This window comes from Phascolarctos cinereus, unplaced genomic scaffold (genome assembly GCF_003287225.1).
Source record: "Phascolarctos cinereus isolate Bilbo 61053 unplaced genomic scaffold, phaCin_HiC Scaffold_5;HRSCAF=322, whole genome shotgun sequence".
NCBI lineage: Eukaryota > Metazoa > Chordata > Mammalia > Diprotodontia > Phascolarctidae > Phascolarctos > Phascolarctos cinereus.
In genome coordinates, this window is record NW_027555958.1 from 192,938,530 (window position 1) to 192,950,649 (window position 12,120).

The following is a 12,120-nucleotide window of genomic DNA, read 5'->3' on the forward strand; positions in this document are numbered from 1 at the left end:
CTTTTTTATCTCTAGGATAAAATATAAATGCTCCTCTATTTGGTTTTTAAAGACCCTCTGAATCTGGTTATAGCTTACTTTTCCAGGTTTTATATTCTCCTTCATGTTCTCTACATTTCAGTCAAACTGGAACTCCCCGTTGACATACGTGATAATCCATCTCCCATCTATCTCTTTACAGCTTTGCAATCAGTTCCCACATCTAGAATGAACTTCTTCTTCATCTCTATCTTATAGAATCCCCAGCTTCCTTCAGCTCAGTTCAAATTACCTACAGTAATCTTATCTTGGTATCCCTAGCACTAAATAGCTAATGCATTTCCCTCAGAAACTACTTTGAATATATGTTGTACTTAATTATATATAACATGCATACATGTATGCATACATATATGTGTATGTATATAGAATCAGTTCTGTTATAAGTCATAACATAAATTTGTTCCAACTTGACTGATATATTAGGAACAATTTGGGCATAAAGAGACATTCAAGTTTGCTTATGTTCAATTTCTTTCATAAGAAATAACAAGAATGCAGAAAACTGCAACACTTCATAATAACTTATAAGTTGTAACCCTTCCTACACTTGCTGCCAGAAGCAAACTTTAGATATTTGTCACTGTAAAGTGTCATATTTATGGTGCAGTAAGCAATAAACAGTAAGAGCTGAGGGCTGAGGAGGACTGGTCTGAACCATTACCCATCTTCATGGCCTCTAACCTCTGAAGCCTGGGCTTGTGGACTGCCCAATTTGCCCAAGACTTTGCCAGGCTATCCCTGTGGGAACTAGGGCAAAGACTAAGCAGGCTGATAGAGGCTGTGAATAGTGCTGTTATTTGTTGTAGCATTTATGTATTTCTTATAGCATTTTTTTTGAGGCAATTGGGGTTAAGTGACTTGCCCAGGGTCACACAGCTAGGACATATCTGAGACCGCATTTGAACTCAGGTCCTCCTGATACTAACGTCATTTCTCTATCTACTGCACCACCTAGCTGCCCCTATTTATGTATTTCTTAACCATGTAACACATTTTCAACTGTGCAACTATTTTTATTAGGAGTGTGGGGAGGCTTATATCTATGAAGATTGCTAGAATCTATCCAATGGTTAGGAGACCATTTCATTCTTTTGTTCTTTTATTACTATTACAGAGGAGCACTATAATATAGTGAATAGTGAAAGAACTGGCCTTAGAGCCAGAAAGACAAGGGTTCAAGTCTTGCCTTTACTCTATAGTAGAGGTGTGAGCCTGGGCAAGTTATAACCCCTCAGTGTTCCAAAGAGACTGTCCAAGTTTCAGAAAAGTTATTGATTTGCCTTGGTAGAGGAGGTTCCACAAAAGGAGCTCCTTTGATGAATGAAACCACGGATCTGGGGAGAAAACAAAACAAAACAACTTTGCTATAGTTCTATCAGGTCTGTCAAAATTTGACTTGAAATGTATATTCTGTAAAATGCTTATCATTATGACAAGCAAGTTGTTCCCAAGAAACAGTATACTATAGTGTACAAAGTGTCAGCCTGGGAGTCAGCAAGACCCAGATTCAAACCATCTCTCACATATACACTGGCTGTGTGATCCTGGACAATTCACAACATCTCAGGGCCCCGGAGAGATCTTTTAACACTATAAATTAGAGATAAGTGGCAAATCTACCACAGGCGAATGTTTCCTAAAAGAAAATCCTATATTTCTTCCCATACATACACACATGCTTACTTGTATGCATACATACATTCATACATACATACACGCAGAGAGATTAGCTCAAATTATATTTAGTTTCACAGAGAATAAAAATACAGATTCAATATTAAAATATGTGATACTTGTTCTCATTTATATGAAACTAAGTTTAACTTGCTATAACCTGTTAATGTATCTAAAACTTTATCTTAAACCTCAAAAAGAATGTGCCACTATATAAAGTTCAAGAAAATTAAAATTAAAAATACCAAAATTACCCTATGTGCATTCTGTACTACTTTGTTGATTTTAAGGTAATGCTCTTGGAATGCAAATTCTGCAGAAAACTAAGATGCCAAACAAGGGACATAGAAAAGTTTTCCTCTTTGTACAATTAGGAGGTTAGGACTCTAAGATCTTTCACATCCCTTCCAGCTAAATCTAAATCTATGATCCTATGATAGCAAGCATCTCTAATTTTTTTTTCTTCCTTATTAGTTTTCACTCCATAGCATGAAGCTTTAACATTTATGTGGTTCCTTTCACTGGAGAACTTCAAAGTGCTTTACAAACATTTAATTATATCAACTAAGCCATCACAATTGTTATCTTTCCTATGTCTCCTTAACCAAAGTTACCCTCCAGTTTAGGTAACCTAAGTGGAATTTCTTAATGCTGAACTGAATGTGTATTCTATCCTGGTGCCCCAGAAGGAAACCCTTTTAAGTTGCTTTACAACTTTTTTTTTGACTGAATTATTAACCTGGGGGGAAAAGGTTTGGATGGGAAAAGAGACTTGGGAAATGGATGAGAATACAGAGAATTCAGCAGCCTTTAGTCACATGCACTGAGGTGGGTATGGAAATGTAGGACATTTTTGCCACATTCAAACAATTTCTTATTACAAAATATTATCCAGAACCAAAGGATCAATATATTCAACCAGTCATTAGCACCAATGCATGCTGCAATTTAGATTTGCTTAATGCTAAACCTCTCTTTAGTCAACTTTTAAAGTTCTTGGATGAATGTTGGGCTGAGCACTTCCAATAGGATTGTTATTTATATGCAAGTATGTGCTCCATAGAAGTAGCTAGAGATCAGTCAATTTAAAAAAAAATCGGGGAGGAGAGAAGCTGACATTTATGCATTTCTTTCCTTTATCTACCAGACCCCACCTCCTCTACAAACCCCATCTCTCCTTCCAATATCCATTTTCTTAAGAGTTGAGCGGTTTCGGGGAACTTGTTTGCCTCTGGTCCTGGAGGGAGCTCCTCCCCTTCTCACTGACCAGGAGGAAATCTGCACAATAATGAGCCATATAAGGGAAATATGACGTCATCACTGAGTGGTCCCCGGCTGTTTTGCACAACATTCACCTTTCATTGTTCTGATGACATGCTTGGAATGTGATGCTTAATTCCCTGGGGAGCAGGGGATTGAGCAGGGGCCCCGCTGCAGTTGAGTAAACTTTTCTGGTCCGTTTGTTGTTTGTTGTTGTTGTTGTTGTTGTTGTTTTTAAAACTCCCATGTTTTCTAATTATAAGGTAAGGAAGCTGCAATCTGTTTTTATTTAAGAAATGTTAGTTACTCAAGGACATGCGCATTTGATTTGCTAATAGGCTTCCTTGGCAGCGAACACCAGCTCTAAGTGTTATTGCAAATCACATCTTGGAAGCTGGGTTTGAATATTTGTGGAGCCCCGACTAATCTGACAGGAGCTATAGGGAGGACTCTGTAACCTTTCTCACTTGCAGATCCTGACTGTGCTCAGCTTGGAGGGAGTGAAAAAACTAACCAAGCACCAGCATTTCCTGGACTTGCTCTCATTCTGTCTTCTTCCTTGATTGGAACTGGCAAAGGTGCACCTTGTTTTGGTATGAAAAATGTTCCTGTTTTGTTGTGTGTGTGTGTGTGTGTGTGTGTGTGTGTGTGTTTCCTGTGGAGGGTGAAAATAGCTTCATCATAAAAACATCTTGGGAAATTCTCTCAGAATTCCAAATCTTTCTGTGTTTTTTTCTTGTCCTGAAAATGTATTTTGAATGATTTTGGATGCATCCTTCAGTGTGTTGCAACTATAGCTTTTCACTGTTCATTCATTCCTTGGTGCACTGAAGAACGAGTTGGGATTATTTAAAAAAATTTTTTTTTTTGGTGATGAGCCTAAGTTTCCATCTTAACTGAGATGGAGATATCTATTAGAAAAGTTGGGGTGCATTGGAACTAGCACCGGTAATGGAAAGTGCTGTTTGCTCAGAGTCAGGATGAGGGGTAGGAAACTTCATTCAGAAGGGGCAGTGGTATTAAAGTCTAGACTAAGGCAACCAATTGGGGAGAAAATTTAACTCTAGTAAATTCTCAAAATGCCAAAACTATTGTCTGAGCTCGGCAGACTGGATCTGACGAAATAAAGATTGCATTTTATTGTTGGTTGGCTTAGGGTTGTATTGTTAGCATTTGGGGAAAAGCTTCATTTGGCCAAAAGTGAATTTTTCAAACATGATTTCAGATTCACATGACCTATTTCATAGCAAATTGTACATTAGGGGCAGATGGTATGGTTTTCATTTACACGGTTTTAGCTTTGTGAAACAGCAATTATTAATAGGGTTTTGTCCCTGCTTTTAAAAGTGATGAAGAACCTGGAGCCAGGGATGACATATTCCACGGGCCTCTGTGGACTTGTGTTTGCAGCAAGACAGCACTGATGTCATTCCTTGCTTTTGATATCATCAGGAAGCTGGAAACTAGAAATTAGCAACCTTAGCTTTTGGTTTTGAAACTTGCATAGGAACTAGACTGAAAAATTATGCGCATGATTGTTAGCCTGGGTTTTAAGTAGCTCAGTATTTATAATATAGAGGAAAAACTAAATTAATTAAATCCTTGCTTAATGTTTATATGGATAGATAAATAGACAGGTACACATACATATGTTCCTAAGTCTTTTTACATAAAAGAGCAATAAGTTGTACATGCAGTTTAATTGCTGTGGGAGGAATGGGGAGGGGTGGTGGTAGTGAGATTTTTTTTCTATGAAAATTTAACCATTAGAGTTTATTTTACACAATTGCCTTATTTTCAACAAATTGGATTAATTAAAATCTAGAGTCATACAAAAGATAAATTAGGGAACAAATGCATACTTACAAAAGGACAATTCCTTTTAATAGTACATTTATTTATTTAAAAAAAGTATTTACATTCAACTTTTCAGATGCATCTAATATAGGACCATAGGTTTAGAACTGGAATCTTAGATGTCATTAAGTAGTCCAGCTACCTCATTTTCAAATGAGAGCAATGAGGCCCAGAAAAATTATGACTTGCCTAAGGTTATACAGGTCGTGATTGGTGGAATGGATTGTTGAACCCAGGGCTCTTGCTAAAGATTCAGCAGCACGTTTATTAAAAAAAAAAATAGGCAAACCTGTATCCATACTGATGTTATATGTTTCGATCTTTTCCCGAATGTATTATGTCACTGGAGATAATAAATTTATTTTTTTATAATAAATTCTTTAAATAGAATTCTGTGAAAGTGATAGAAGTTGCAAGAAAGGTAGATTTAGGCTTGATATCTAGAAAAGTCTTTTAACAATTAGAGCTCTACCAAAGTCAAATGAGCTGCCTTGAGAAATGGCGGGTTCTCTGTCGTTGGAGATCTTCAAGCAGAGGCTGAACGAATGATCCTTTCTCTGGGATGTTAGAGCAGAAATCTTCTTTGGGTAGGGGTTGGATTATGTGGGAATGCGATTCCTTCCAACTCTTGAAGTCCTTGGTAGCATAGGAAATCACCAAAAACACTGTCACTCTAGAACAAGTTCTTAAACTTTTTTGTGTGCATCATTGACCCCCTTTGGCAGTCTGGTGAAGCCTATGGACCACTTCTCAGAATCATGTTTTTAAATGCATAAAATCCATAAGATGACAAAGGAAATCAATTCTATTGAAATACACACACATATGTATGTTGTGTTTGTTTGTTTTTTATGCATGGACCCCAGGTGAAGAACCCTTGCTTAGAATGTACCCTAAAGACCCATTTGGCACAGTGTTTGACATTGCTACAATCTTGTCTTCAAGAGGGACCTGTTAAAATGCCTATTTGTGACTGGGAAACTGTCCTAGACAGTATCTTGGTATTGTAGAAAGTCTTCATTCTCATTTCAAGTCATCAACCCTGGATTCTAATCCTGGCCTGAAGAAAATCATTTCACCTTTCTAGGCCTCATTTTCCTCATCTGTAAAATGGGGAATTTCGACTAGGGTTACCTCTAAGCTCCTTTCAACCTTTAAATCTTTGATGACCTAGTGGATGAATTAGCTGAAAGCAGAATCCTGAGGGAAGTAAAGCCAGGATAAATGACTTTTTAATGGGATAATGGGCACTTGAATGAACTTTTATGGAATAGAGGGCACTTGGCTGTAAGGCCACAAGCTTCTCAAAGGAAAGGTTCAATGGCATACACTCTGCCAGCTCCATAATTTTGCCTATAACAAGATTGTAGCCCTTTGTCCTAGGCTTAATTTTTGGTGGTTTCTTGATCTACTTCTGTTTCTTCATTTACAAGGTATGATTTTCAATTCAGGTTCATTCAGGAAAGTTATTTAATAACTAAGAATTATTTAACTGCACTGGTGAAAATAGAAAAAACCAATAAGCCTCTGCCTTCATGGAATCTGAAATCCTGTAAATACAACACACTCACAAATAACTATAACACAAAATAAACCAAAATAAATACACAAGAAAAGTACAATTAAGAGACTGTGAGAGATCTGAGGGTGGAAAGGTCATTTATTTTGGAGGATTGAGGAAAATTTCCCAGAGAAGATGCTGAGTTAGGTTCTGAAGGATGGGTAGGATTTCAACAGGTGGAGCTGCAGAAGGCATTCCAGGAATAGGGAATAACATGAACTAAGGTATGAAGACAGGAGAGCACAGAATAAACAAGCCAGTTTGGCTGGAGTGTGGATTGGAGGTAGAATGCTGGAGAAGGGAGAGGAAGAGTATAATGGTGGGCCTGAGGATGTAGATTTATGCCAGATTGCAGAGGGCCTTGAATAGTAGGCCAAGCAGTTTAGATTTTATATACAAGGGGAATGGGAAGCTATTGAAAGGTTACAGTTAGAGAGGAGTAACATGTTCAGACTTTTCCATAAAGAAGATTACTCAAGCTGCAGTGTGCCATATGGATTGGAATGGGCAGAGAAAGATTGTAGGCAAGAATACTAATTAGGAGGCTTTTACAATACTTTAGGTGGATAGTAATGAAGGCCCTTTTTAAGGTGGCAGCAATGGAATAAGGAGTTGAAGGGAATGAAAAGCCTGAGAAATGGAGTTTCTGGGTAATTAATTATTAGTTTATTGACTAGACTAGCAAATAATCAATCAATTGATGGTCAGTGGTCTCAGGGCAACCAAAGATGAACCACAGATCTCATTGAAAGTTTAAATACCTTTGGAGAAATGGGTGTCCCTGATAGATGGAGATCAGCCCTGATTGGTGAGCAATCAATGAGGGCGTGAACATATAAATGAGGAGGTGAACATATAAATGGGGAGGTGAACATATAAATGGGGAGGCGAACATATAAATGAGGAGGTGGGCCAAAAGTCTTTTTCTCCTCCTGCTGAGAATTTGACTTAGCCTCCAGCTATCTGGACAAAAGAATCCATCTCTACCCAGACCACTTAAGTTGAACAGTGGGCAGAAATTCACCTAGATTAGATTCCCAGTTGGGTGGGTCCCACACAAACGAGAAGAGAATATTCCTGGAGGATTAGGCCAATCTCATCAGCCTTGTTCTTCAGAGACTGATTGACCTAGAAGAAAAAAAAAACCTGGACCCCAGTATTAATACTAATTCCTCTCAGAGTGGACATATGTGTGAGGGTTTTTTTTTTTGTTTTTAAACAACTGTGATTTTATTGGTGTAGGGAACTCCCTCTTCTAATACTAATCAGCAGCTGTCCTGGGATTTGAAGTTGTAGAGAGTGGATAGGTGACTCATTGTCAGGGTCACATAGTACGGTAAGAAATGGGACTTGAACCCATGTCTTCTTTGAATATAATAACCATGATGATGATGATGATGTTGATTACTACTACTATGATGATGATAAAAGACTTTAAGTTTTGCCAAATGCTTTCCATAGATAATCTCCTTCAAGCCTCATCACAACTGTGTCAGGTGAAGGAACTGACGCTTAGGGAGGTGAAGAGATTTGCCAAGAGTCCCATAGCTAGTAAATGTCAGTCAGGATACAATATTGTAGTCATTGTAAAGTCAAGAATTTGAAGTTGGGAAAAGAAGACATTACTGGCAGCTGATTGGAAGCAGGAAGTAAGGGTGGAGGGTTTTGCAAAGATAACAGTAAGGTTTCAGGCACAGGTGGTGGGGGGTGAAATTGACAGAAATGGAGAAATCTAAGAGAGGAACAGGTTTAGGAGAAAATATCAGAAATTCAGTGTTGGTGATATTATGTTTGAGATGGTAGAACATGCAAATGAATATGTCTGGTAGAAAGTTAGGGAAGTGGATCTGCATCTTTGCAGAAAGATTAGAGGGGCAGCTAGGTGGCACATTAGATAGAGCACCCACCCTGAAGTCAGGAGAACCTGAGTTCAAATCTGGCCTCAGACCAAGCACTTGACACCAGCTGTATGACCCTGGGCAAGTCACTTAACTCCAATTGCCTAAAAGAAGAAAAAAAAAAAGAAAGGTTAGAGCTGGAGATAACAATACCTTTGCTTTACTAACATCACAGGAATTTTTCCTTTTAATGAAATCAAGTCAAAAAAAAACTTATTAAGTACATACCATATGCCAGGCACAGTGCAAATACTAGGGATACAAAGAAAGGCAAAAAGTAGTCTCTCCTCTCATGGAGCTTACAATCTAATGGGGGAGTTTGCAAACAACTATGTATGCATCAACAAGATGCATACAAGATAGATTGGAGATAATCTCAGATAATCTCAGTCATTTGTTCATTTATTACTCAACAAACATCAGTTAAGTGACTAATATATGCAAAGCAATATTGGGAGTGAGAATGGTTCATGCAAAGGTAAATTTCACTAACTAAAAGGAGCTTCCCTTCTAATAATGTAACTCTCACATAAAACTCATAACAGCATAGGTAGTGGAACGAGTGTTGAATTTGGAGGGAGTGGCCCTTATTAAGAAATCCTTTGCTCCTTACTATCCGTGTGACCTTGGGAAAGTCACTTAACCTTTCCAAGCTCTAGTTTCTTTATCTGAAAATGAAGGGATCAGGCTATATAATCCCTAAAGTTGCTTTCAAACTCTGAATCCTATGGTCTTATGATTGAAAAGGTACACATAAAATTTGATGAGAATTCAAAGGAAGAAAATTCTATCAATGATCCTCAACTCAATGCTTTATCCAGAAGGAGTCTTTTTCTCTCCAATATTCCAATGGATCTTTGATCTCATAGATGAGTTCATTGATCCCTCCAATGGTATAAATTAGAAGCAGTGTCCTTCCTGTGTGACTCTCATCCATGTCCACTCGTAAGTACACCATAGGGTTCCCTTACAATATGTTGGATCTCTTCCTTAGTTTTCTTGAATTTGTGATGAAACCAATCCAACAGGCAGGTTTTCCATTGGTGATCCTCTGATCTTGTTGCATGGCCAGACTTTCTTCTTTTTTGTTATCATACATTTCTTTTACAATATGCTTTCCAGTGCTTCTTAAACTGTGGGTCACATATGTGGTTGTGAAAGATTTGGCAACAGTAAAAGGTTTCTGAGAGCACAATGACCAAAAATTAATTTAAAATCAAACACATGATGAATCTGAGGTGTTTCTGGCAGTGTTTGCCTGTCTTGCATTGCACAACTTCACTGTAGCCTTGGTTCTGAACACACAGCATGTGCACTTTGCACTGCACATGCCCTCAGGCCATTCAACCCAGCAAACCCTGCCAAAATAGGAAGAGGTGTCAGAAGTAGAAAAAGTTTAAGAAGCTCTGCTTTATACCACTTCTCCTCTATAATTTCTTGTTTATAACACATAGCATATTTTGCATGCCCATCATGTGCCTATATCCAACACCCTTTGAGTGATCTTCACTTTTTTGGAGACTATAGTGTTTGTTCCATGCTTGTAGCTATACCATACCACGTGAAGATTGTTCATTTTAGAAACGCATGAGACTTTATTTTAAGGAGAAGTGTGGGGTCATTAAAAGAACCATATGGTTCCCCAATACCAATCCAAACTGCTCTCTTCCTGTTCCTATTCAATCCTAGGTCTGGCTCTTAGTCCATTTGCAATGTCTACCATATAGATAATAGGCAGCTAGGTCAAACAATGGGCATAATGTTGGCTTTCGAGTTAAGAAAACCTGAATTTGAATTCTGCCTTAGCCATTTACTAGCTGTGTGACCCTGTGGAAATTACTTAACTTCTTTTAGCCTCAGTTTCTTCATTTATAAAATTAAGATAATAATAATACCAACGTCACACTAGCTGTGTGACCCTATGGAAATCACTTAACTTCTTTTAGCCTCAGTTTCTTCATTTATAAAATTAAGATAATAATAATACCAACCTCACAGGGTTATTGTAAAGCTTAAATGAGATAATATATGTAAAGCACTTTTCAAACCCTAATGGGATATATAAATACTAGTTACTATTATTGTTAATATTATTATAATAACAAAGACAATATGAACTGATAAATAAGTATTATAGATAATCCATCAGACTTCCAATCATAAATAGGCATTCTGCCTACACTTAATTTTTCCTGTAAGGATAATTAGTCCAAACTCTTTTGCGTGATTATGGATGTAATTTAGGAGGCTCAGCAATGTTCTAGGACAACCTAATCAATACAATGTTTCCTTCAAACAGATGTATTTGGAGCACTTCACCATCTATAGGGAATCCTTATTTGACTTGAACTGCGTTCTAGAGCCACTGTGATCATGGTAATCACATTCAGAATTCATATATCTCCCTGTTTAATGCTTTGGCTTGATGTTAATAATGAGAGGTTTGTCAAACAAGATTATCTAATATGGTTACATCTTTTAGGAAATCTCACATCATTTTGACAAATGCATAGGAGGCACCTTCTTGGAAGAGAGCATTTAAAGCATTTTGATCTGTTGAATTATATGCTTTCTAAATAGCCAACATACAATAAACACAGTAACATCTTGTATTCTATTTGCACTTCAGTCAATTGTATGATGAAAAATAGGTAATGTATGTAATACTGCTTGTAAAAAGCTGCCTACTCCTTTCTAATACCCTTATCAGTGATTCCCTCAATGTGTATATAGATTATTTTCAAAAAAAAAATTTATGTAGATAGAAAAGTAGGTAACATAAGCCAGAAATTATTAATGTTTTCTCGTTTGCCTTTTTTTCCATAATGTATGAATTTTTTCCCATGAAATTTTTTATCTTCCTCTCTTAAGATACATTGAGAACCAATCTCTTAATGTCAAAATTAATGACTCCAGCATTCCTTTGCCTCTGGTTTTTCTTTTCTTTTTTCTTTTTTTTTTGTCTAGTACAGCTACTTTTTACATTTTAATGTTCTTCATTGCCATTTTCACTACCCCCAGAAACATATCCAATACTGTGATGTTAGAGACAAAGAGACAGTTCAACTTGATAGTTGAAGAGAATTTGTTATAAAAATCTTTACACATCTTTCCATCTCTGATCTATTTGTTATTCTTCTAATTTCATCCATAAATGGCCTTGGGAGGATCTTGCTTCTTTGTGGTTCTCTCCAAGCTTGCATCAAATCATGTACCTGAAGTCATAATGGACCTCATTGGTCATTTGGTCCAATTTCCTCATTTTACAGATGATCTTGGTTGTTTGAGTCTCTCCACAGGCTTGTATAAGATCATCTACCTGGAGTTATAAGGTACCTCGAAGGTCATCTGATTCAGCTCCCTCATTTGACAGATGAAGAAGCATAAGCCCAGAGAGTTCAAATGACTTGCCCACAGTCACATAAGTAGCAAGGTTGGGATTTTAAACCCAAACCTATGATATCAAATTCAGTGCACTTTAAACTTCTATAAATTATTTTTTCTTTCCACGATTTTTTACTGTTTTGTAAGGTGATAGGGTTCATAATCTTCTATGATCCTTCTCTTTAAATTTTTACAAATGACTTTATAGTTTAAATTGGTATCGCCCTTGGTTGTCTTATCTCTCTACTCACCAAAGAGTTCAAGTGTTTGTTGACTAAGGTGGTATTAAAACTCTTTGGTCTCCACAGGAGAACTAATTTACATAGGTTAAACTTTGGTATAAAATTGCTATAATCAGACAATGTCCTTCCATCCACTTCCTGTTTGAGGCAACAATAACTTATTTTAAATGGGTCAGTTTGGAGTTCTTTTAATTGTATGTTT

The 12,120-nt window shown here is 37.1% G+C and overlaps 1 protein-coding gene across 3 annotated transcripts in view; it reads left to right on the plus strand.

Moving 5' to 3' along the window:
- The window catches only part of FILIP1 (filamin A interacting protein 1), a 260,849-nt gene that overhangs the window by 193,990 nt on the left and 54,739 nt on the right, over positions 1-12,120 (plus strand). Inside the window, exon 1 of one of the 3 annotated variants that reach the window (XM_021000131.2) lies at positions 3,400-3,569. The exons of the other annotated variants lie outside the window; for them this stretch is intronic. The gene's annotated coding sequence lies outside the window, so the exon portion shown is untranslated. Of the gene's footprint in view, positions 1-3,399; positions 3,570-12,120 lie in introns of those variants that run through there. 3 annotated transcript variants of the gene reach the window in all.